The sequence below is a fragment of the Pelobates fuscus genome, chromosome 5 (assembly GCF_036172605.1).
Source record: "Pelobates fuscus isolate aPelFus1 chromosome 5, aPelFus1.pri, whole genome shotgun sequence".
In the NCBI taxonomy this organism is placed as follows: Eukaryota; Metazoa; Chordata; class Amphibia; order Anura; family Pelobatidae; genus Pelobates; species Pelobates fuscus.
In genome coordinates this window covers 303,615,660-303,640,715 of record NC_086321.1, presented here as the reverse complement: position 1 = coordinate 303,640,715, position 25,056 = coordinate 303,615,660, and the positions used below count along the sequence as shown (strand labels likewise).

General features: G+C 42.8%; 1 long non-coding RNA gene across 1 annotated transcript; it reads left to right on the top strand.

Annotated features, from left to right (window-relative positions):
* Positions 1-3,147: 3,147 nt before the first annotated feature.
* On the top strand, positions 3,148-5,016 carry LOC134612882 (uncharacterized). The gene is made up of 2 exons (XR_010090959.1): positions 3,148-3,383; positions 4,101-5,016. It is a non-coding gene; the product is annotated as an uncharacterized LOC134612882 (long non-coding RNA).
* The last annotated feature ends 20,040 nt before the right edge of the window (positions 5,017-25,056 follow it).

The window sequence follows — 25,056 nt, the reverse complement described above, 5'->3', positions numbered from 1 at the left end:
CAACCCATGTACCTACCGGGGTACCGGAGGTGCAGGGGACACTGGGTGAGCGGACTCTTGGGGGGGGAGAGAGGCGCTGGAGCACATGAAGTCCCCGAGTGCCCACCGGGCCGCGGTGCTTACGGGGGGCGTCCTGGGCCGAGCTGGGGCCTGGTGCCCTGGGGGACCGTGTGGCGCTGACTGCTCCCTGACCTGTGCTGGTGACACGCTTCATGGGCCTACAAGGGTCATATCCAGCACTAATCTCATGCAGCCAGCCAGACCACACAACCTTCTGACTTGAATGCACTGTGTGGATGGAACACCTAGCTACGGAATCTATAATAGGAACTTTTATATAGTGCTCTGTACTTAGACGCTCTCCAGACACCATCCTAAAAGTTACTATAAACTTACTCATATATTGTTGTTAATCTTACTACTGAACCTTATTTTTTTCAGCATTTTCTAACACTGCATGCCTGCACCATAATTTTCTAGGTACCATTACAAGACAAACAGCTCTGACTCCTCACAGCCTCACGACATCAACCTAATACAAGGGGTTAACTACGCACACGCTGTTTAAGATGCAATATCTGTACAAGCCAAAGTTTTAGCATCTTTGATACTCAGGGGCCCATTTATATCTACTGGCGTAATTGGATAAAAGGCCATATGTCTTCTAAAAAGGCCATATTAATTTAATCTGCGGTGCACTATAGCATTCACAGCTTAAGCCGTTTCTACCTGCATATCTTCGCAGAAAATTAATGATGATAATTTTATGCTGAGCAGTCAACATAAATGTAAGGGCCCAATTAAGACCTGAGTTAAAGCAACAAGCTAACGCACCAGCCATATGGCACCAATAGAGTTATACAGTCACCACGCTGGCCTTACGCCTCCTGTCGTAGCTACAATACGTCACCATCCCGACATCATTGGTAAAATTAATGGAAGTTGTGCTTAAAGGACCACTATAGGCACCCAGATCACTTCAGCTTAATGAAGTGGTCTGGGTGCCAGGTCCATCTAGGTTTAACCCGTTCTGCTGTTTCAGAGAAACTGCTATGTTTACAAATGGGTTAATCCAGCCTCTAGTGGCTGTCTCGTTGTCAGCCGCTAGAGGCGCTTCCGCGCTTCTCACTGTGATTTTCACAGTGAGAAGACGCCAGCGTCCATAGGAAAGCAATGAGAATGCTTTTCTGTGGACTGGGTGAATGCGCGCGCGCGCGCGCGGCTCTTGCAGTGCATGCACATTCAGCCGATGACGGCGAAAAGGAGGAGGAGAGTTCCCCGCCCCGAGGGAGCCCGGTGGGGGAAAACAGGTAAGATTTAACGCCTTCCACCCCCTAGAGCCCGGCAGGAGGGGGGCCCTGAGGGTGGGGAGGACCTAGAGACCCTATAGTGCCAGGAAAACGAGTATGTTTTCCTGGCACTATAGTGGTCCCTTCATGCTTCATGGCTATAACACGTTAACTAAGCACACACATCCACTGTTAAACTGTTACATGGTTATCATCTGCTATCATACTGTGCCTCTGCGTAGGCGAACACGACTTTTTGCTATAATCTGCACAATGTTGACATTTATCGTGCATTATGAAAATAAAAATATGGTAAGAAAGATAAAACAATGAGACAACGCTGGTCAACTTATAGGCAGCAACCCTTTAAAAAGGAGTCCCTCAAAACCCTTTAAAACAAGACAGGTATAAAACAATAGTAAAAAAGGCTGCGCCACAAAATGCAAAGTAAAAAATAGTAATAAAAAGTCTTTATAATAAAAGATAGCAAAGTCCAAGTAAAAGGAGTCCAGGGCTATGTGGATCCTGACTCTCATATACATGCAATAAATAACCTAAAGGGACAAACTGAAGGGATTTAGGGGACTGGGGTGTCTCTTGATTCTGTAATCTATTGAGGGAGAGCGAATTTTAGCTCAATTACTGTCCCCACTCTTTATTTAATGTAAAACCTAGAAAAAAGTTTTGCCTGCCTGCAATCTCGTGCCAGGGCTAGCTCCTCCTGGTCCTGCTCCTCTATGTCCCCTCCTGATGTCACTGGGGACACAAGCAGTCCAACACAGGCTTCTCATTAAGAAACCTGTGACTTGACCATTTTGCTGGCTTAGAGCACATGCGCAAGTTTTATTTATTTTTAGTGAAGAAAATAAAATCTGGACTGAGGTGTGTGTGTGAGAGAGCGCAATGTGGCTTGGAGGGAAAGTTGGCTTCCCCTTACAAGCGCTCTGAGTTGCATATTGCCCCAGGCACACTATAACCAGTAACTCCGTATGTGTAGTGTTTCTAGCTTGAATGCGATTGATCCACATATTTAGTAGTACTTTCCCTACAAATAGCACTCTCCTGGCATGTCGACAAGTGGAGCATATGTTCAGTAATCTGTTCAGTAGAAGGGAAAGTACCGAACCAGGGGGACAGTACTGGTACAAGGGTCCACCACAAAATAAAGGCTTGTCCAGCACAATGGCTGGCTCTCTGATGGACACACAATCAAAAAAGTTCATATAGGTTCCTAGATATGTTGTTGCTTAAAAGGCCCAACTAATTTTGCACGACTTTTTGGTCTTAAGATGTGCACACCATGAATTGTGGAACAAACTCATTGCATCTGCTATAAATACATAAAATTTGTTCTTCTATTGGCCATGTGAGCTGTGAAGAAAGTCATACAGTCTCTCAAAGGAACACACACTTTTTCCTAAACCTATAGTGTTAAAATGACTATTTGGCCCCTTAACCCATTAAGGACACACGACATGTGTGACATGTCATGATTCCCTTTTATTCCAGAAGTTTGGTCCTTAAGGGGTTAAATAAAGTAAAAACGTATTGAAACAATGCATTTCTATGAAGAAAGTTCAGTGTCTCAGAGGGTGGAGACACTGAATGGCAGTGCTGTACACTGTGCTGCACTGCCCCAGGAAGCACATCTGGCAGCCATCTGAGGAGTGGCCAGTGAAGGTATCCCTAGGCTGTAAAGTAAACACTGTATTTTCTCTGAAAGGACAGAACAACAAGCCTGCAGGGAATGATTTTACAAACCAGAACAACTACATTTAGCTGTAGTTGTTCTGGTGACTATAGTGACCCTTAAAAAAAATTGTTCTCTCTGTTGTTTGAACATGATTTGAATAGTCTGCAGCATTTAAGTCGTGTTTTGCTTTAAGTAAACGACATGAAAAGCATACTAGAGCTGTTATCCAGATAACTAATTTCCAATGGTCAGAAGAATGTGTTTAGGTTAATTTGTTTGCTTGGATATTGCTATATACTTCTGTATGTAAATCTACCCTATTTCTCTCCATTTATAGGAAAAGCAACTCTGGAGCAAACCATGACAATGTACGTCAAAGGAACTCTAGCTGAGTCACAAAGGTGAGTGTTTCCCTACTGCACATGTTACTTGACCCACTGTTTAGTGATCCAACAGAACTCCACCAGTCCAAATGTATTTGGAAAAAAAATTTCTTTGAAAATATTTTACAATTTAAAGGGACCTCATCATAGTTGTCCTTGTGATCATGAAGTAATTTCAATAGGTTTGTCAATACACTTACTAGTAGCCAACAACAATTCCCTCCTTTTTCCTTTTTATTTTCATTCTTTCTCCTTTTTTACAAGTACTCCACTCCTTCTTTCTCCTATTCTACAAGTACTCTGAGCCTTCTTTCTTCTATTCTTCAAGTACTCTGCTCACAGACAAACACTTACATACAGGGCCGCCATCAGGGGGTGACAACCATGACGGTTGTCACTGGCCCAGCCACCCAGGCCCCACGTGGAGCGGTGAAACTGCAGCAGGTGTATCTACACCAGGGCCTGTCAGGTGGCCCAAGCATTTAGGGCCACACGATGAGCCCTATGTCTTCAGGGGCCTGGTAAGCGCTGCGGGCGTGTAATAGCGCAACCGTACCCCTTTTAAAAAAAAAAAAAAAGAAATGCTGCTGGGAGGAAGTGACAGCAGACTGTTGTGGTTATAGTGCAGAGTTAATGACTTTATTGGTTATTGTTGGGTTCCTCCCACCCCAACACTTCCAATCAAATGTTTTTTTTTTTTTATCTGGAGAATTACAACTCCATCTTTTATTGCAGGTGACGATGGAGAGCAGAGGGAACAATTTCCATGTACTTTGTTCCAGAAGAGATCCTTAGTATATACCGGTCTTCTTTGTGCCACTCGGCATCAATCACCACCATCGGCCTCCCCTCGTTCTTTCTGCTTGCTGTCAGATTTGTATTTTCAGTGTTCTCCTTTTTTAACATGACATTAAACTAGCTTTATTATGTTTAGAAGCAAAAATAAGACCATGTTGCTGCCTTGTGCACTCTATTTTATCATCACTTCCTGACAGCTGATCAGGTTGAGGCCAGGCACTTAAGTTGGTGCCTAGGCCATCAGATTGCTGTCTGGTAGTTATGTTCTCTCATTATTACTACAATAAAATTTACCTTTTGACATTGCCTTGTCTTACTGCTGGAGCATGTTTCTTTCAGCAACTAAGCCAGCCTGTTTACTTGAGCAGGTTGTCCCCATGCATTATAGTAACATATTTTGCGATATCTGTCCTTGGGTTTTAAGTGCATCTTTTTTTTTTTTTTTATAAAGCTAATTCAAAATGCCTGTTTATTTACAGTTCTTGATTTCCCATCTATATGAAAGTACTGACAAGCCATTGGTCTCTTACTAGATTTATATGGCATGTTTTAAGTACTGCCCTATCACTGTATGCACAATGAGCGCAGCTTTGTGTAAATTATAAAATTCCCCCTGTATTATGTAATATCTTATTGTAGATTGCCATGTGTTGCGCAAGGTGAATGACTGTTTTGTGTGGCTTTTTTTTCTTTTTTAGTTTATGTGCATGGAAGACTGAATTGATTTTTGGGTAAAGAATAATAAAGGGTATGTTCAGCACATTTTGATTTATAAGTCTTGGTTTTTCTGCAACACTGGATTGTAAAATTGTATGTGAAGAAAATTAAACAAATAAAATGTTTCTCCCTTTTATGTCTTTGGAATTTGTTTGATTTTTTTTTATAATTTGTTTACCCTTTTCTAAAAGGCTTTTGAATGTCTATAAGCCTAGCTTGACTGATCAAATGCACAGTTTCAATCCTCTTTCTAGTTCAGGTTGTAAACTAATTCCATCTGCATCTCTTACTCTTAAGAATGTTGTGAAATAAATGATTGGTCATTTTGTCTTTATTGTGCATCAGCAATAAAATAGAAACAATATAAATAAGAAGTTTATATTGGCCAAGGTGACCTCCTTACCCTCTTAACCCGACCTGTACTAGGGGGGCTGTTCCCACAGCTGTTAGAAGGAACACCTTCCTGCAGTACAGCTATTCCTGAGCTGATGCTCCCAAAATCTTCACTCAAACTGGCAAATCTGTTAGGCTGCACAAGATCAGGACTAGCTAAACCTTTCCTCTTCCCTCACCCTCTGCTTCCTCGCCCCACTGTTACCCAGCTATGTGCCAGTTCTTCAACTGTCTCATCACCCACTAAACTCTTCTCAGTGAGCAGCAGACTCCTCTCAAGATTGTCAATCTCCCTCAGTGTTGCAATTTGCCTCTCCAGCTCTCCAATCTGAGCTTCCAGAAAAGCCACTCGCTCACACCCACCACAGAGGTATGGACCCTGGACAGCTTTATCCAGGCATGCATACATGCAGCACAGTACGATGTACACTGAGTAAAACTTGCAATCTTGCTAGCACTCATCCCCAGTTACCAAAAAAACAAGGGAGCAAAACCATATTTACACTCTTGGTTTCAACTCTCTTGTAGTTTCAACTCCTGTTGTTTTAACTCCTACTTAAGATACTACTTGAAATAGCCTACTTTCAAGCAAACTCCAGTGAGCTCTGTGAGTCAGTAGTGAGTTTTTATATTGGCAATACAAATCCCACACAGTGGGAATTAAGGGGCCCTCCCCCTAATTAGCTCAGCAGCAGCACCCACAAGGAGGGGAATATAATCCTACAGAACGTTCATTATGAGGATTTTACTTCACACAATCACAATTTCATTATAAAACTATAATTTATTGTGACAATAATATGTAACATGCGTGATAATAATCAGTGAATATTTAGTATAACATAGGTATACAACAGAATGACAATGTTTAAACAAATTCAGCGAATACAGCATCAACTGTCAAGAGCCAGATTTAGGAGGGTACTGAACACAGAACTCAACTTCACAGCACAGGGAGAAGCCATAAAATCAGTTAGATCCTGATTAACTATTCCACTGCTGGTTACAATCCTCCCGGGCATATAATTTCCTATTCTGTTGCAATTTTCAAAGCAATATTAATACCAGATCATTAATCATTCCTGGAACCATCCAATAAAAAAAATCTACTAGATTTTACATTAGCCAAATTTTTATTTTCCTAAATAAGAAACACCATCTTATTTCAGAACAAGTCAATATTTCTGGATAACGTGTCATGTTAACCTCTTGGTAAATGTAACCGTTAATATACAATTAAATTGATTCCACCTGCAGGAATGGCATTTTTATAACCATATATTCTTTAGTTAACTAAGATTTCTAATTTAAAATCTGACAATTTATCCAGGCATATATTCCTGCTATGTAAAATGTAAATTAATTTTAATTAAATAAAACCAGTTCTTATCCAATGATGAGAATAATGCCAGGAATTGAATAAAAGTATGATTAGGATTGTATGCAATAGAAAATTATTAAGAATTAGGTGAGTTTAAGAGAGAGTTGATAGTTTCTTGAGGACAGTCAAAGAGTTTGAGAGCAGAGTGTTAGATGTTAGATCTTGAATCTCTGGATTGAGTGTGTATTTTCAATCTCTGTCCTGAATCTCTTTTGTCCTTACTTTTTAAAGGGACAGACTATCTGTAAGTCAGTAGTTGATCGGACCTATAGGCAGGGGCGTACCTAGAGCATTTGGCACCCGGGGCGGGTCCTATTTTTGAGACAGTCACACACACACACAGTCACACACACAGTCACAGATTGTCCCACACACTCACACACACACAATCACAGGCATATAGTTACACACACACACAGTCAAAGACAGTCACAATCACAGTTACACACTCTCACTTACTGTAAGCTTGGGCTGGAGGAGGAATGGATTCAGTACCTCTGGCTCCTGTGCTGTAGTTGGGGAAGCAGGGACTCCTTCCTGCTTCCCCTCTATGTGCAGCAGTATGAGGCTGCATGTAGCTCCGCCCCCACAGCCGTTTTAGCTCCGCCCCCACAGCCGTTTTAGCTCCGCCCCACAGCCGTTTTAGCTCCGCCACAACTCTCTGTGCAGCCAGGTCTCTTGCTTGCTCCCAGCCCCTGCGTGTGAGCTGTGTCGGCTGCCCGGCGCCCTGCTGCTATGGCACCCGGTGCAGCCACACAGCTCACAGAATAGCAAGCCTGGCCAGCCCTGGTGGCACCCCCTTCCTGATGGCACCCGGGGCGGACTGCCCCCACCTATACGCCCCTACCTATAGCGAGCTGTAGAGTGTCTAAAAAAAAAAAAACAGACTATCATCTAGATTTTGGTCAGTAGATGGCGCCCTTACATCACCAAAATTTCTTGTCCTGGAAAGTTAACTAAAAATGATTTTTACGTAATTTTGGCTTATCTAAATGGCCAGTATAACTCAAATTTGCTGCCAGTTCAAAGGATTTACCCCATCTTCGTGGCGGCAATTTCGATCGTAATTCTAGAATTGACACCTCCTAACCTTAATTTCACCCTTTTAATTACAATGGGATGTTGTAAGATTCCGAAAGTAAAATTAATTACTAGGTGTTATCTGTCACTAATGTCTGGCTTTCTGGTCTTCTTGTGTGAAGCTGTGTGTAAGATTTCTATTCCACTAACATTTAAATATATTTTTCATTGATTTTTATCAATGAATAGTCTAACATTATACTAATTATGCGTTTAATATAATAGTAAATAAGTGTGTCTGTGTGTGTGTGTGTAATATATATATATATATATATATATATATATATATATATATATGTGTGTGTATGTATATATAAATATAATGGTGGGGAAAAATTGTGATTGAAAACCCCTTCCACCTGAAGTCTGTGGATAGTTAATACAATGTTAAACAAGTCTTATGGCTTGACTGGTTAGCAGATTTTTGTTTAACATTGTTTTAATTAAATAAATAAATAAATAAATAAAAATGTGTGTGTGATATATATAGAAAAAATGATAATTTAGGCACTCACCCCTGCAGGTTATTTCAGTATATCTTGCCTTCGGTGCATCCAGCGTCCGGATATATATCAAGCGATAAAGTGGAGCACTCCAAAAGGACTTTTCAATTGTGTATTTATTGATACGAAAAACGCTTACCGTATATACTAGAGTATAAGCCGACCCGAATATAAGCCGAGGCCCCTAATTTTACCCCAAAAAACTGGGAATACTTATTGACTCGAGTATAAGACTAGGGTGGGAAATGCAGCAGCTACTGGTAAATTTCTAAATAAAATTAGATCCTAAAAAAATTATATTAATTGAATATTTATTTCCAGTGTGTGTATATAATGAATGCTGTGTGTGTATATAATGAATGCAGCGTGTGTATGAATGCAGCGTGTGTATGAATGCAGCGTGTGTATGAATGCAGCGTGTGTATGAATGCAGCGTGTGTATGAATGCAGCGTGTGTATGAATGCAGCGTGTGTATGAATGCAGCGTGTGTATGAATGCAGCGTGTGTGTATGAATGCAGCGTGTGTGTATGAATGCAGCGTGTGTGTATGAATGCAGCGTGTGTGTATGAATGCAGTGTGTGTGTATATGAGTGCAGTGTGTATGAGTGCAGTATGAGTGCAGTGTGTGTGTGTGTGTGTGTGTTGCAGAGCCTTGGGGGGGGGTGGGCAATTTTATTATTTTTTTTTTACATTATTTTAATATTTTTTTTCATTATTTTTTTTATTTACTTATTATTTGTTTTAATTATTTTCATATTTTTTTAATTATTATTTATTATTTGTAATGTTAATTTTTTTTTAAATTATTATTTTATTATTAATTTATTTTGTTTCGTCCCCCCTCCCTGCTTGCTAGCTGGCCAGGGAGGGGGGCTCCTTCCCTGGTGGTCCAGTGGGGTTGGTAGTTCAGTGGGGGGGCTGTGGGGGCTGCAGAGATGTTACTTACCTGTCCTGCAGCTCCTGTCAGCTCTCTCCTCCTCCGCGCGGTCTGTGCAGCTCCCTCTGTCAGCTCCCACTGTAAGTCTCGCGAGATTTACACTGGGAGCTGACCGAGGTGCTGAACGGACGGCGCGGAGGAGGAGAGAGCTGACAGGAGCTGCAGGAAAGGTAAGTACAGCTCTGCAGCCCCCAGTCTGTATTATGGCAATGAAAATTGCCATAATACAGACTATTGACTCGAGTATAAGCCGAGTTGGGGTTTTTCAGCAGAAAAAATGTGCTGAAAAACTCGGCTTATACTCGAGTATATACGGTACATTAAATCATCTATTTCGACGTTTCGACCCCTCAGGGTCTTTATCAAGAACGTTCTTGATAAAGACCCTGAGGGGTCGAAACGTCGAAATAGATGATTTAATGTAAGCGTTTTTCGTATCAATAAATACACGATTGAAAAGTCCTTTTGGAGTGCTCCACTTTATCGCTTAAAAATATATATATATATATATATATATATATGTGTGTGTGTATATGTCTCTCTAGGTTGTATTCCACCCCCATCCTTGCTGTGAGACTTCATTCCTTATCACTTGCTTTGTTTGCATAACGCATTCCTTGGCTCAGGCTTAAATGACTGGAGTTACATAAAGCAAGAAATTGTCTTTCTTAGCCTGAAGATACCAAAATGGAGTCAGCTTTGTTTTAAGTGTGACTGGCAGTACTCTTTTAACTTCTATTTTCGCACAAAATGTCTGCCGATATAAATATACTGACAGGTCTCAGGGAGACATCAGTTCTGAGGTCTCCGATTTGGTTTGAATCTGGCTCCAAGAACATTTCAAAGATTCTTATTGTGATGGTTACCTTTCTTTATAAACAGAATCTAGAGATATAATCACCATCTAGACAGCTTTATAATAATCTCATCCTGCAGTTTCTTTAAATACCCAAGTTGTGGTCAATTGTCTTCTATAACCTGGATGGAGAAGAGCTTAATGATACCAGCCAAAGAATGACATTCTTATGAGCTGTGATGGACAGTGACTTCTCCGAAAAGGATGGAGAGCATTCACTGCTTGCCTCTCTTCCATCTCTGACTGGATGTTGTCACGCTTTCTCAAACTTAACCTCTCTAAAACTGAACTCCTTGTCTTTCCTCCTCCTAATACTGATCCTCCTCTCTCACTCTCCCTTCAAGTCAGTGATATCCACATAAGTCCATCCCTACAAGCGCGCTGTCTTGGCGTCATACTTGACTCTGGTCTCACCTTTGAGTCTCACATCCAGTTTGTTGCCAAGTCCTGTAGGTTCCAACTCAAAAACATAGCCCGCATCCGCCCCTTTCTTACGCAAGATGCTACTAAGGAGTTTGTCCATGCTCTAGTAATTTCCCGCATGGATTACTGTAACTCTCTCCTGATTGGTCTCCCCAAAAGCCGTACTGCCCCGCTACAGTCTGTAATGAATGCTGCAGCTAGACTGATTTTCCGATCCAGTCGGTCCTCTCACACCTCGCCCCTCTGCCAGTCCTTACATTGGCTCCCTGTATCCTATCGGAGTCAATTCAAAGTGCTAACCCATACATTTAAAGCACTGAACAATTCCAGCCCCTCTTATATCTCTTCACTGATCCAGAGGTATGCCCCTCCTCGTACCCTCCGCTCTGCCCGCGACCACCTCCTGACCGCTGCTCGCACCCGTACGGCCAACTCGCGCTTGCAGGACCTCTCACGGGCGGCTCCTCTCCTTTGGAATAACTTGCCTACTGCCATCAGACTCTCCCCTAGTCTTCAATCATTTAAGAAGGGCCTTAAAACCCATCTCTTCAGGAAAGCGTATGGCCTCCCAGAGTAATCTCTCCCTTACATACCTGTCTCTTGCTCTCTCCTATGGGATAGTGCTTTGCTCTCTTCTCCAGCTCTGCTTCACTCCTACCTGATATTTCCTATCCTAATGTTTCTAATACCCCACCTCCTATAGACTGTAAGCTCATTTGAGCAGGGTTCTCTTCAACCTATTGTTCCTGTAAGTTTTCTTGTAATTGTCTTATTTATTGTTACATCCCCCCTCTCAAAATATTGTAAAGCGCTACGGAATCTGTTGGCGCTATATAAATGGCAATAATAATAATAAAGTAAAGATTCTGAACCTTTACCAAAAAAAAATATATATTTTCAGCAAGAGACTTTATGATCCTTCTGGGCTTACGCAATTCCACCATAGGTCTAGTAAAATGGACCAAGTGGAATATACATCCAATCCGGATGGAGTTTCTACATAAATTCGAAAAAAGCAGGTATGCAATTCAGATCAGAAAATCCTACTACTTCCTTAAAAGACAAGCTGAATTGGTGGGTCAAAAAGAGACACCTGTCTCCAGGATACCCATTCGAGGAACCAGACTGTCACTACAGACATGAGCTTACACGGATGGGGAGCCCATTATGGCACGAAATGGAAGTAGGGGATATGGTCGACCAAAGAAAGGAAACCACTCAAACCTAAGAGAATTGAGAGCAACGTACAAGGCACTTGGTTTTTCTTATATAAAACATGATCTGTGCAGAATAGGTGCTTTAAAATAAAGTTAGAACAGGTGCTCTTTGATGCAGCAGCTCACACACAAAAAGTGGGACCTCTCCAATCCCTCTAAATTTAGAGAATACAAAGTACACTATTTCCACAACCTGTGTGTAGTAGTGAAGGTGTGTAGCGTTATAAAATGTTTACTTACTCCCCAAATTGCTTTAGGGGTAGAGATAGTCTCCTGGTAGCTAGAAGAAATTTAAAAGTACATAGTGTATTCCAAATTTTTCAAATAATTATACACCTTGTGATTAAGAAGCACTCACATGGTTTTAGAGCCTATTCGGATTGGCTCTAATCACTTTCACTTTGTGTCATTCAGATGCTGAGGTGTGTGTCACCTGAATGACACAAAGTGAAAGTGATTAGAGCCAATCCGAATAGGCTCTAAACCATGTGAGTGCTTCTTAATCATAATTATTTGAAAAATTTGGAATACACTATGTACTTTTAAATTTCTTCTAGCTACCAGGAGCCTGTCTGGATTCCCCTTAGGTCTTTAGGCCTTCCCTTGCTTATACCTGTCTCTGTGGTGCTGTGTGCACATTTCTCTGCCATGCTGGGGCCTTGTGAACAGCCTGAGGAAAAGCTTCCCTATGGGAGTGTGGAGGTGGTCACCTGAGGGAGAAAGCATTTGGCTGTAGTAAGACAGGTGGTTGCAGCCTGTGTCCCAACTTGCGCCAGAAGTCATCAAAGAGTTGATCCAGTTTTGTCAGGACTTCCAGCGTACCATCACAGGGACAAGCAGCACATGCTGTGTTGCCATCTTAGGTGAGTTGCCGCTGGCTCTCTCTGCTTGTACAGCTTCACCCCACATTTCAGCAGTATAGGGGTAACCTTCCCAGGGCGGACCAGGATCTCCCCCACCAGTCCAGAGGGGCAGGATGGAGGTGGGTAACAGGGCGTGCTTGTGTTGTCAGCTTCGGGGGTGCCTCCGGGTTCAGAGATTGGCCGCCTCTCCCTCCCTCTATCAATTTGCTTATGAGTCCACTGCGTGTCCTCTGTGGCAGGGACCCAGTAGGCTGCTGATTCGATCTCAGGCCCCACCCAAAAAAGCTGAAATAGACTTTATTTAGCAGGATTATGTGTGAGCTTGTCAGGCCCCGCCCCCCTGTTTGCAGCATTATTATGACTCTTCTGGTTGTATATTTTTTCCTATCCACTTTTGTTGTTTAGCTTGGGTATTAGCCATAAGTGATGCTGCCATGATACGCCAGGAATATAAAAAATTCATATCATACTTACTGCATTTTCTGCCCATATTTGTTCAGAGCTTTTTAACTAGGCTGTTGGGTAGAAGGAGGAGGGACATTTTATTCCTACAGACTTTCTAATTTAATTGTTTTCCGCCCTGTTCCTGTTGGAGGTGGAGCTACCCATAAGTGATGCTGCCATGAATAATAGCAAGAAATTATGGTAATAATAATAATGGGGAAAGCACACACAAAAGTATACAATTTTTACCTTAAAATGGATAAAATTATTATACCTAAAAAACACAAATAAAAAAAACAGAGTACTACTGTTAATATAAAAGAATAAAAAGTGAACAAACTGTCCCACTCACAATGCTAAGCCACTCGAATAGCTGGCTCAGGCTTAATTACTTTGAAAGGTTGTCTCTTGTGATCAGCTTAAAGTCTGCCATCTAAATGGTACATACAATAGTATTGCATTTTAAAGTCAAAACGGTCTACTAGTGTGTGTGCTCTCACCATTTTTATCATTACCTGCACTTATTTGTTTGTGATGGAGTAACCCACATAAGTGATTGAAGCACCAATTTATATTTCCATCTTTTTATCTTGTTTATATTTTGTAAAATTACAGTAAGTATGATATGAATTTTCTATATTTCCTGCCATATGGTGGCAGTACACAGTAGAAATGTACTTCCCCATGCATCTGAAAAAGATAAAGTAAGATTTAAAAAAAAAAAAAAAAGAGTGGCCCAGCTCCTACCATCAAGGTTACGGAGCTAAGATGGAATCCTCCTTTTAAGCCGAGTGTTGGTAAGCTGGAAAAGGTGGTCCCATGAGTGTGCATATCAAAATTCAGGCCTTGCGCCGGCGCACAGTGGTGGAATGCATGCCTGAAGAGGACTTGCATTCCATCGAAGTTCTGATCATGTCACTGCACATCTGTAAATCGGAATTAAAAAATTTGCCACAAAATTCAAATCCTACTGATATTTAAAGCTGTGTTGATCCTCCTGACAACAAGGATGCTAGTCAGAGTTTATCTCACGCATTAGATTTTTGAGGTGAGACTAATAGTTTTTACTTTAAAACCATTTGTTTCTGCTTATTATATATTTATTGGCTACTATTTTTTTTTAGTCCTGTTTCTCCTGAGAGACTGTACAAAGATAAAGCACCTATCTGGCTCCTAAAAAGACTACTTCCAAGTCCAAACACCTTGCCTGCAGTGTGTGTCCGTACTACACCACTCCCAGACGTCACAAAAAGAAAATCTGCAACCAATGCTCATCTGTCATGCTGGAAAAGTCCATACAATAATTTCTCTCCAATTTGGCACAAACTTTAATGTATCGGCCAGGTCCAGTGTATCTATATCTCAAGAGTCTACCAATAAGAGGGAGGAGGTCTTCCTACAGATCTGATTTATCATTGGGTGAATGCTCCACTTCCTCGTCAGATGTTTCCAGCATGTAAACTTGTGTGAGATTGGCTTCCCACTTGATGAATTAAAGGACCACTATAGTGCCCTGAGAAGCCTCCACCCTCATGGCCCCCCTGCCGCCGGGTTAAAGTTGGAGGAAGGGGTTAAAAACTCACCTTTCTCTGGCGCTGGGGATTCTCCTCCTCCTTTGGACGTCATCGGCTGAATGCGCATGCGCTGCAAGAGCCGCGCGCGCATTCAGTCAGTCCATAGGAAAGCATTCTCAATGCTTTCCTATGGTCGCTGGCGTCTTCTCACTGAAAATCACAGTGAGAAGTGCGGAAGCGCCTCTAGCGACTGTCAATCAGACCTAGAGCAGGGTTTCCCAATTATTTTTTCCTTTGGAACCCTTTGACATGGTATAACAAAACTTTGGAACCCCAACAAAAAAATGTGTGCCGTAGAGTAGCGCAGCGCAAACCTTTCAATGAGCAGAGTGTAATGTTCTCTTTTGCTTGCAAATTCTTTTTATATCTGGTTTAATTGTTGACAATTGTATTCGTATGTCTGCATTTGCATCAAGTCAATTTCGATACTTTGTTTTTGTTGCAGAGTAAAGCGAGAATCCAGTTTCACAGTATGTGCTGGCGAATGGCAACAGAACTTTGATTGCCTGCTTGGACAATTCTGGGTATTCTTCGCGTAAATCACCCCAAAAAGCAATAAGAGAAACTTCTTTAAATTTTTGGCTTAGTTGACTGTCAGAAGTTATATCGATCAGATCCTCAAAATCGACATCAGAAAAATTGTCTGGCTTGTATTTTATGAATCGATTTCGAACCCACTCATTGTTTTCATTCAAGAATGGAAAATACTGATTAATAGATGTGATTAAATGGCAAAGATGATCTACAATTTCATTGAAAATTTCATCTTCAAGTGAAATTTTTGATTCTTCAAGAAAATTCTTAAGTGTTGGAAAAGAGTTCAAATTATTTTGCTCAACAGATGAGGTCCAAAACTGCAGCGTACGAGACAGTGAAAATATTTTATCACTTGCATTAAAAATATTAGTGTTTCTTCCTTGGAGTGATACACGCCATTTAATTTTGTGAATATGTCTGCAAGATATGCTACTTTGGATAACCACAGAGTGTTTGTTAATCGATCAGATAATCCAAATTTATGATCCTGGAAATATGCAAACAACTCTTGATGCAATTCAAGCATTTTAACAAGGACTTTAACTCGTGATAGCCTACAGACTTCTGAATGCAAGAGCAGAGTGGTGACTACCCATATCTTCACATATAGTTTTAAATACTCGTGACTGTAATGGTCGACTTTTTATAAAATTAATAACCTGGACCGAACAGTTTTTTTCTTTTTTTTTTAATCCTTTTTTTTTATTTGTGCATTAATAAACAGTGAGGTCTGTCATGCCACAATAGCATTGTTAGACCGTATGTCAACAAGTGGTAACATGGCATAATAATTACTGTGCACAATTTTTAGATTAAAAGTAACATGTAATCAATGATAAACAAGGTTTAAGACATTTGAGTGTTTTTTCAGGCTGATGTGTCAAAGTTGTAGGCATTGTAACTGCTTAGGTAAAATAATTTTCTCTTATGTAAACGTTGGAATAGCTGATAACATGCTTTTAACAGTGCCTGAGAAATTAAATAGATAAGTGGTATCCAGTCTTAAAAACGTGCTGGTTTTGTACATAGATTGACTGCTAGAAGTTCTATTTCTGCTTAAGTGGCAGGAGTATCTGCACAGTTTTTGTTTTTGTGGAACATAAACGATCTCGTCTGAACCTATGAGTATGCATGTTAAAACATAGTGTACCGGTTAGGTAAAAGTTAACTACCAAGGAGTTATGCGAGTTGATCCTTGCTGGCTATAAATTAACAGTAGGTAACACATAAGGTTACCTTTGAGTGCAGGCAATAGTTAAACACTTTTTTGCTTTGTTGTGTTAGAGTTCTAACGTGATCTCTGAATATAAGGCTTCTGTCGTACTGCAGGCCTGTCAAGTGTGCCCTCGTAGTGTTTCTTGTAAGAGTATCCCCCCTGGGTTGTCCCGGCCTGTCGCAGCCCGTGATAAGGGTGCACGCATTCAGAGAAAAAGTAAACTCCTAAACAATAGATGCATAGTGTTGATGTCTACATGAGTAGGTTTGTAGCTTAGTACATAGGAACTTGTTTGATGTGAAGGTGAGGTGGTGAGGTGTGTACATGAATTAATGCTTGTAGAGTAAGACTTTCTCTCGAGATTTAGGGGTGCATGAGTGTACGTGCGATTTTATGTGTGGCAGACCTTGTGTGAGTTCCGTTGATATTTAAGCAAATTTATAAAAGTAATAGCAATAGTAACAACAGCAGTACCCATGATCCCCCCTCACTAAAGGCCAATAGGTTTGCTGTAGCCTACATTAAACGCCAAAGACCTTTGGCCCAAGGTAGGGAATGTGCGATATGCACTTTGCCTGATGCAGATTGTTAGGAATTGTCTGCTTGAGTTAAAACTGGATGAACTGTAATACTTAAAAATAAACCTTATAAATGTGTTCAATATAAGTTCCAAGCTAGCATGTGCTCTTCGTCTCGGTGAGCTGAACCCACTCATGGGAACAGACTCATGTAAACGGGATAAGTAGAGGGAAAAAAAAGGGGGGGGGAAGAGAGGCAGTCACCAGCGTCTCAGCCTGCTCATCCAGCACTGTAGGGGTAGGGGAGCAGGGTTGTCTGGCAGCAGTAGTAGTCCTTGTTGGCATCAGGAGACCAAAATCTGTGCTGTCGGGTCTCCGGTGTTCTTCCCGGCTGTTCCAGTCCTGGCAAGAGGCAGCATGGCAGCTATCCGGGTGTTGGTAATTTACAGGTGGTGGCGTCTGTGTTTGTGTGTCTCGTCCTTACCGGCACCATGCTGCGGGTTTAAGACTCAGGCGGGTAGTTACCTTCTCGCTTCTAGGTGTGATCGTCACATATGGAGCTTTGGGGGATGAATGGGACGGTCAGATCTGGGTCCCAGGTGTGGGTGCGATTTGGGGAGCTGTTGTTGTTGCTGCCAGCCAGCCAGCCCCACCGGGGACAGGGAGTCCTGAAGCAGATTCAGGGTCTGTAGGAAGGCCGGGGCGTTGTGAATATCTTGGATGGTGTGCACGTTTGCTCCTTGTTGGACTGCCAGTGTCCTAGGGGACCGCCAGTGGTAATCTATCTTGTGGGTCCGGAGCGTTGTGGTGAGTGGCTTGAGCGACTTACGCCAGGCCAGGGTGCCGCTGGACAGGTCTGTGTAAAACGAGAGGTCCATATTCTCGAAGCAGAAGGGGGTCCTCCCACGGAGGGTGGACAGGATCGTCGCCTTATCTTTTCTGTTGCGGAGGGTGGCCTTGGTTGGGCCTGGTTTAGGTATACGGAACACCTCTACTGGGGTAATTGTTGTGGCCTGTCTGGGTGGCAGAATTGCTGGTATCAGGCGCCCCAGAGGTTTAGGTAATTCGGCTTCTGGGATGTCCTCCTGGACTTCCCTGATCTTGATGTTGGAGCCGCGCCTGGCGTCCTCAAGCGCTGCAAGGCGGTGTTCATATTACTGGGTCTGCCGTTTCAGGTCTTGTACAGTATGTTGCAGCGCAGTGACTTCCTGGGCCTGAGAGTGTGAGGAGCCCTCTAGTTTGGAGATGCGGCCTGTCAGGCCTTTCAGGTCTGCATGAAGTGTTGTTATATCCTCGTGGATACTGCTTTTCAAGTCCATTAGTAGTGCTTTCAAGACCGCCGTGGTGACTGGCTCTGCGTCTATCTGTTTGCCACGTTGTTTTCGTCTAGAACAGTTTTTTTTTTTTTATTCTTTATTTTATTTGTGCTCAGTGTAACATCAAACATGCAGTGCTACAACAGCTACTGCAGGTGTAGTCAAAGCATTTCAGGTTGCAGCGGATTAGACAGCACATTTTTGTAAATATAATGTGGAATTAACAGGCTATGAGATTTCCATAGTTAGGAGTGTACATGCTAAAACATGAGGTTAACAGGCTATAAGAAGTTAACAAGCTATAAGACATCAATCATAGGTAGTTAACATGCTAGGACATGGGGCTAACATGCTATGTGACATTGATAGATTATAGTAAGTAGTATACGTGCCATAACAATTAACATGTTATTAACAAGCTATGAGACATCAGTGGTTTGTAGCAAATTATGTACATGTTAGGCTAGATATGCATACGATTCAGTATCATGTTTAAGATTAAATCAGAGTCAGTCAGCCCTAAATTTTGATTAGTTAAGCAATTAAGTCTAGCGTGCCTAAGCAATGTACAGTATATAGGTAGTCGACAGATAGTGTAGCTAAGACACAGATTTTCTTAAGGTCAAAACCAGTGTAACTGTGAGTAGACACGCTATCGGGTTAGTGCCTCCCTGGGCATAGTATTAGTAGCAAGTTGCCCCGCAGTGTCATTAGACAGCATAAGGAGAGACAGCAGAAATGAAAAATCAAAGTATAAAAGAACATATTACTCGGTGTATGGCATTTAAAGGCAAAATTAGCTACTCAGGTCGTCAAGGGGAAAGTCCAGCCCGTTGTCAGTCCCATAAACTAGCTCAGCCGATTCCGTCAGGTGGCAGGTTAGCCTTTCTGGTCCCCTTCATGGGCGGTCTCTTCGCTCGGTGGGTGGCCCACTCACGAGAGTGGTCGCTCGGATCTCTCCGGTTGGTCTGCGCTTGGCATGGAGGGTCAAAGTTGGGTCGGCTCCTATGCTGGCTGTGTCCGGCCCTTCTCCGTCTCTTCCCAGTTGTTCGCTGCTTTGTGGGGTGCCGCTGAGCGGGTTTAGATACTGCAGGTCTTCGTCCCGTGTGTACCTGACTCCCGGAGTTCTGCGTCTTGCAGGGAGCCTTCCGGTTGTAAGCGTGGCGGAGTGGGTGTTCACCCGCTTGGGTCCTCACCCGGAGTGGGACAGGTGGACTGCCGCTGGTGCGTTCTCTCGTTTCGCCCGAGTGGTCTGGGATGCAGGCCTATGATGTAGGCTGCTCCAAAATGCTTCGCAGATCTGATCGAACCGGATCTCAAAGTGCGATCTCCATTGCTGGAGCCTCAGATCCTTTGTGTGCTGCTCGAGATGGTGCATGGCGGCCATCTTCGGCGCCTCGTGTAGCTTGCCATCAGACGGTGTCTTTCCCCGTGGCGGGTGAGTATGAGTCTCCAGCGGGGACCGGGATATCCCCCACCGGTCCATAGGGGGTGGTAGCAGGGGAACAGGAGAGCTGTCATGCGTAGCTGTCCCTGTGTCGGGGGATCGGCCGCCTCCCCCGGCATTCAGGTTGCTTGCCATGCTAGGCCTTGAAAGCGAATCACGGTAATCCGGCTGTGTTAGCTTCATGTCTGGTATCAGAACGTTCAGCGTAGCTTTGCCTTTCTGCTGGTGGCCCGTTTTATAAAATTTCTGGGCTGTATTGTGCAGTTTAGTCGCTTTGAGCACCATGCAGAGCGGGAGCTGTGCCTGCATGCGTCTGCTCAGCTCTGCGCTCAAGCCCCGCCTCGTCTAGAACAGTTTTAAGTGAGATTTAAATATTTTTAGCTACTAGTGCATGTCTGTGAAGAACATGGTGCTGATTTTTGCTGCATTTCTTATTCGTGTCACAGCACCTGCCACTTTCCCAACCATTGCGTTGGCACCATCACTGCACACATCTACACATTTGTACCAATTTATACTGTGTGTGTTCTTGAACTTCTGGATACAGTTAAAGATGTTCTCCCCCGTGGTATGAGTTTTCAAAGTTTCACACAGAAGCAAGTTTTCTTCAATCTGTTTGTCAAAATTATATCTAACAAAAACCAACAAAACTGAAAGTCCTGCAACATCTGTGGAGTCGTCTAATTGCAGTGAGTACCCATCACATTGATGCAGTCGAGAAATTAGTTCAGTATGGATGTCATCAGCAAGATCATGTATACGGCGCAAAACTGTGTTGTTGGAAAGTGGCACAGCTTAAATTTTTTTTACTCAACTTCTCACTTAGAATACATGACACTATTTCTCTTGCACATAGTTTTATTAGTGATTCCCCATTTGTGTGTGCTTCTCCTGCAAGGGCTATGCGGTAATCACTCTGTAAGAAGCTTCTGTAGCTTTTTCATTAGCATTTTGAAATGTTTTTCTTATAAATTGTTTACTCTTCTGATACTCCTTTAGCTTTCGCTTAAAAAAGTAAATGTCTTTATCTTTGTATTCTGCGTGGTTTTGCTCAAAATGACGATGCGCATTGTGCTTCAGGACAATCTTCATTTCTGGCACTTGTGAATCCAAATGGCAAGTAGCTATCATCATATTTTCTTTTCTTTGTTTGAGAAGAAGATTGGCTAGCATTGTGTGCTTTTCTTTTTTGACTTGTCACTTGCCTCTGCTAGTTGAGGAACAGTAGATACAACTATTTTGGGCATGTTTTCTGGATTTTTTTGTTGTATCTTCTTTCTCAGTTTCTATAAGTGCCGAACAGATAGAAGTAGTAATCATTTTTCTCTGAAGGGTTCCCTGCTTTAACCAGCTTTCCAAATGCATAGTTGTTTATTGGTAAAATAAAAATAACACTTTGAAAAATACAGATCTCCTAACCTGACTGAAAAGGATACTGATTTTGATAACACTCTTAGAAAGAACTGAACTTAAGCAAGATTTTTGAGTTATACGTGGAGCAAAAAGATTTGAACACTTTGATAAAATACAGATCTCACAACCTGACTGAAAAGGATACTGATTTTGATAGCGCTCTTAGAAACAACTGAACTAAAGCAGGCTTTTTGAGTTAGACTTGGAGGAAAAAGATTTGAACACTTTAAAAAAATACAGTTAACAGTGTTTTGCCCCTCAGAGAGTCATTCAATGCCCCTGACAGAGCCTTTTAATGTCCCTAACAGAGAATTTTAATGCCCCTCAAAGAGTCTTTCAAAGCCCCTGACAGTCTTTCAATGCCCCTCAAAGAGTCTTTCAATGCCCCTGACAGAGTCTTAAGATCTCGCTCCTGCAGTCTCTTATGAGAGCGTGGTTGCGCAATCTCTGCTATTTCCGACCCTCTGGGCACAGAAGGTAGCGGTGGCCATCTTGGATGTGGCCAAATGCTGTGAAACCCTACACCAATTGGGAAACGCTGCTATATAGTATACTAATATAATCTGTTTCACAACAATTTGTTGTCTGTTTTACATATTTTCAATTGGTGATTTAGTGATTTTCATTCCTCTAGATGGGACCTGGGTGCCTGGGATCTGGGTGCCTATAGTGGTCATTTAAGGAGATTTATTAAAAGGAAGTAACCTGGACCTTACAAGATGATGATTCAGCTAAAGTAAAAGGAAATGTATTCATGTACAACAGAAGCTGATAAACCTAATGCAAAGGGAATTGAAAAGAAAACCCTGAAAAGGGAGCCTTCATCTTGAGACATTTCAAGGACATTTTTAAACTTTAAGATGATGATAAATGGGAGGAATTTTCAAAGGTTGACATCCAGATCTGTCCAAAAAACTATTATTCCCACTTGTGAGGGTGCTGGTTTGAAAAATTCAGTGCACAAAATAGCGGAAATGTCCTGCGAGAGGGCCTTTCAAGCAGTTGGATTCCAATGCAGAGCAGCGATGGCAGGAGCATCAGTAGCCAAATCACAAAGTTGCTAGCTTTAATCGATAGAGGATTGTCTGATGGCTAATCATTAGTGATGTACCGAACTGTTCGCCGGCGAACAGTTCCTGGCGAACATAGCGTTCAATCCTCCCCCTATTCGTCATCATTGAGCAAACTTTGACCCTGTGCCTCACGGTCAGCAGACACATTCCAGCAAATCAGCAGCAGACCCTCCCTTCCACACCCTCCCACCTCCCTCCCAGCATCCATTTTAGATTCATTCTGAAGCTGCATGCTTACTGAGAGGAGGGAAAGTGTAGCTGCTGTTCATTAGATAGGGAAATTGATAGCTAGGCTAGGGTATTCAGTGTCCACTACAATCCTGAAGGACTCATCTGATCTCTGCTGTAAGAACAGCACCCCAAAAAGCCCTTTTTAGGGCTAGAACATCAGTCTGCTTTTTTTTTGTGTGTGTGTGTAATGTAATTGCAGTTGCTTGCCTGCCAGCTTCTGTGTCAGGCTCAGTGGATACTGTGCCCATTTGCCCAGTGCCACCACTCATATCTGGTGTCACAATAGCTTAAGCTTGCATTTAAAACCAAAATTTTTTTTTCACTGTAATAGATTGAAGAAGAGCAGTTAGTTGTCTACCAGTTTCTGTGTCAGGCTCAGTGGATACTGTGCCCATTTGCCCAGTGCCACCACTCATATCTGTTTTCACAATAGCTTATGCTTGACATTTAAAAAGAAAACATTTTTTTTCACAGTAATAGATTGAATAGCAGTTAGTTGCCTGCCAGCTTCTGTGTCAGGCTCAGTGGATACTGTGCCCATTTGCCCAGTGCCACCACTCATATCTGGTGTGACTATAGCGTGCCTTTAAAAACAAAAAAAAGGTTTCACTGTAAGCTAATAGCAGTTAGTTGTCTGCAAGCGTCTGGGTGTCAGGCCTTCAGCGTGTGCTCTGCCAACCTCAGCAAGTGTAATTTGCCACTCATATCTGGTGTCTCTATAACGTGCATTTAAAACCAAAAAACTTTTTTCACTGTAATAGATTGAAGAGCAGTTAGTTGTCTGCCAGCTTCTGTGTCAGGCTCAGTGGATACTGTGCCCATTTGCCCAGTGCCACCACTCATATCTGGTGTCTCTGTAGCGTGCTTTTACAAAGAAAAACAGGTTTCCAGTGTAAGCTAATAGCAGTCAGTGTCCTTAAAGCGGGTGTGTCAGGCCTTCCTTCAGCGTGTGCCCTGCAGAACCCTGCCAGCGTACTTTGACAGTTGCCACTCATATCTGGTGTCTCTATAGCATGCTTTTACAAAGAAAAACAGTTTTCCAGTGTGAGCTAATAGCAGTCAATGTCCTTAAAGCGGTTGTGTCAGGCCTTCCTTCAGCGTGTGCCCTGCAGAACCCTGCCAGCGTACTTTGACAGTTGCCACTCATATCTGGTGTCTCTATAGCATGCTTTTACAAAGAAAAACTGTTTTCCAGTGTAAGCTAATAGCAGTCAGTGTCCTTAAAGCGGGTGTTTCAGGCCTTCAGCGTGTGCCCTGCAGAACCCTGCCAGCGTACTTTGACAGTTGCCACTCATATCTGGTGTCTCTATAGCGTGCTTTTACAAAGAAAAACAGTTTTCCAGTGTAAGCTAATAGCAGTCAGTGTCCATAAAGCGGGTGTTTCAGGCCTTCAGCGTGTGCCCTGCAGAACCCTGCCAGCGTACTTTGACAGTTGCCACTCATATCTGGTGTCTCTATAGCGTGCTTTTACAAAGAAAAACAGTTTTCCAGTGTAAGCTAATAGCAGTCAGTGTCCTTAAAGCGGTTGTGTCAGGCCTTCCTTCAGCGTGTGCCCTGCAGAACCCTGCCAGTGCACATTGCCACTCATATCTGGTGTCACTATTTTATGCATTTAAAACCAAAAAACTTTCTTCACTGTTATAGATTGAATAGCAGTTAGTTGTCTTCAAGCGGGTGTCAGGCCTACAGCGTGTACTCTGCCAACCTCTGCCAGTGCACATTGCCACTTATTTCTGGTGTCACAATAGCGTGCATTTAAAAAAATAATTTTTTCTCACTGTTATAGATTGAATAGCAGATAGTTGTCTTCAAGCGGGTGTGTCAGGCCTACAGCGTGTACTCTGCAGACCTCTGCCATTGCACATTGCCACTCATATCTGGTCTCACAGTAGCTTGCACGCATAGTACCACTAATCCCATAAAAAATAACAGGCAGAGGCAGGCCACCCCGCAGGGTCCATCGTGGTCGTGGTGCTGTGATTCCCTTTGGCCCTAGAATAATGCCCAGTTTTCAGAGGCCACGTACCCTGAACTTGAAAAGTTCTGAGGACATAGTTGACTGGTTAACACAGGACACCCAATCTTCTACAGCCTCCGCTCGGAACCTTGACGCACCATCCTCCTCCAGCTTAGCTTCAGGCACCTCTCAAGATACCACTCACCCGCCTGCCGCCACCACCAAAACTAGCACCACAGCCGCTTTACTTGGTATGTCAGAGGAGTTATTCACACATTCGTTTGAAGAAATGAGTGATGCGCAACCATTATTGCCAGAGGATGTAAATAACAGGGATATGTCTCAGGCAGGCAGCATTACACACATGGACGTACTGTGTGATGATGATGATGTTGTACCCGCTGCTGCTTCCTTTGCTGAGTTGTCAGATACAAGTGAAGCGGTTGAAAATTACGATGAGTCCATGGATGTCACGTGGGTGCCCGCTTGGCAAGAAGAAGAACAGGGCGAAAGTTCAGATGGTGAGACAGAGAGGAGGAGGAGGAGACGAGTTGGAAGCAGGGGGAGGTCGTCGCAAGGAGCTAGTGGCACAGTCAGACAGCATGCATCGGCACCCGGGGTCAGCCCAACAGCACGCCAATCAACGCATGCTGTGTCCACCACCAGAATGCCGTCATTGCAGAGCTCAGAAGTGTGGAATTTTTTTTGTGTGTCTGCCTCTGACAACAGCGATGCCATTTGCAACCTGGGCCAAAAGAAACTGAGTAGTGGGAAGTCCAACACTGTAATATCTGG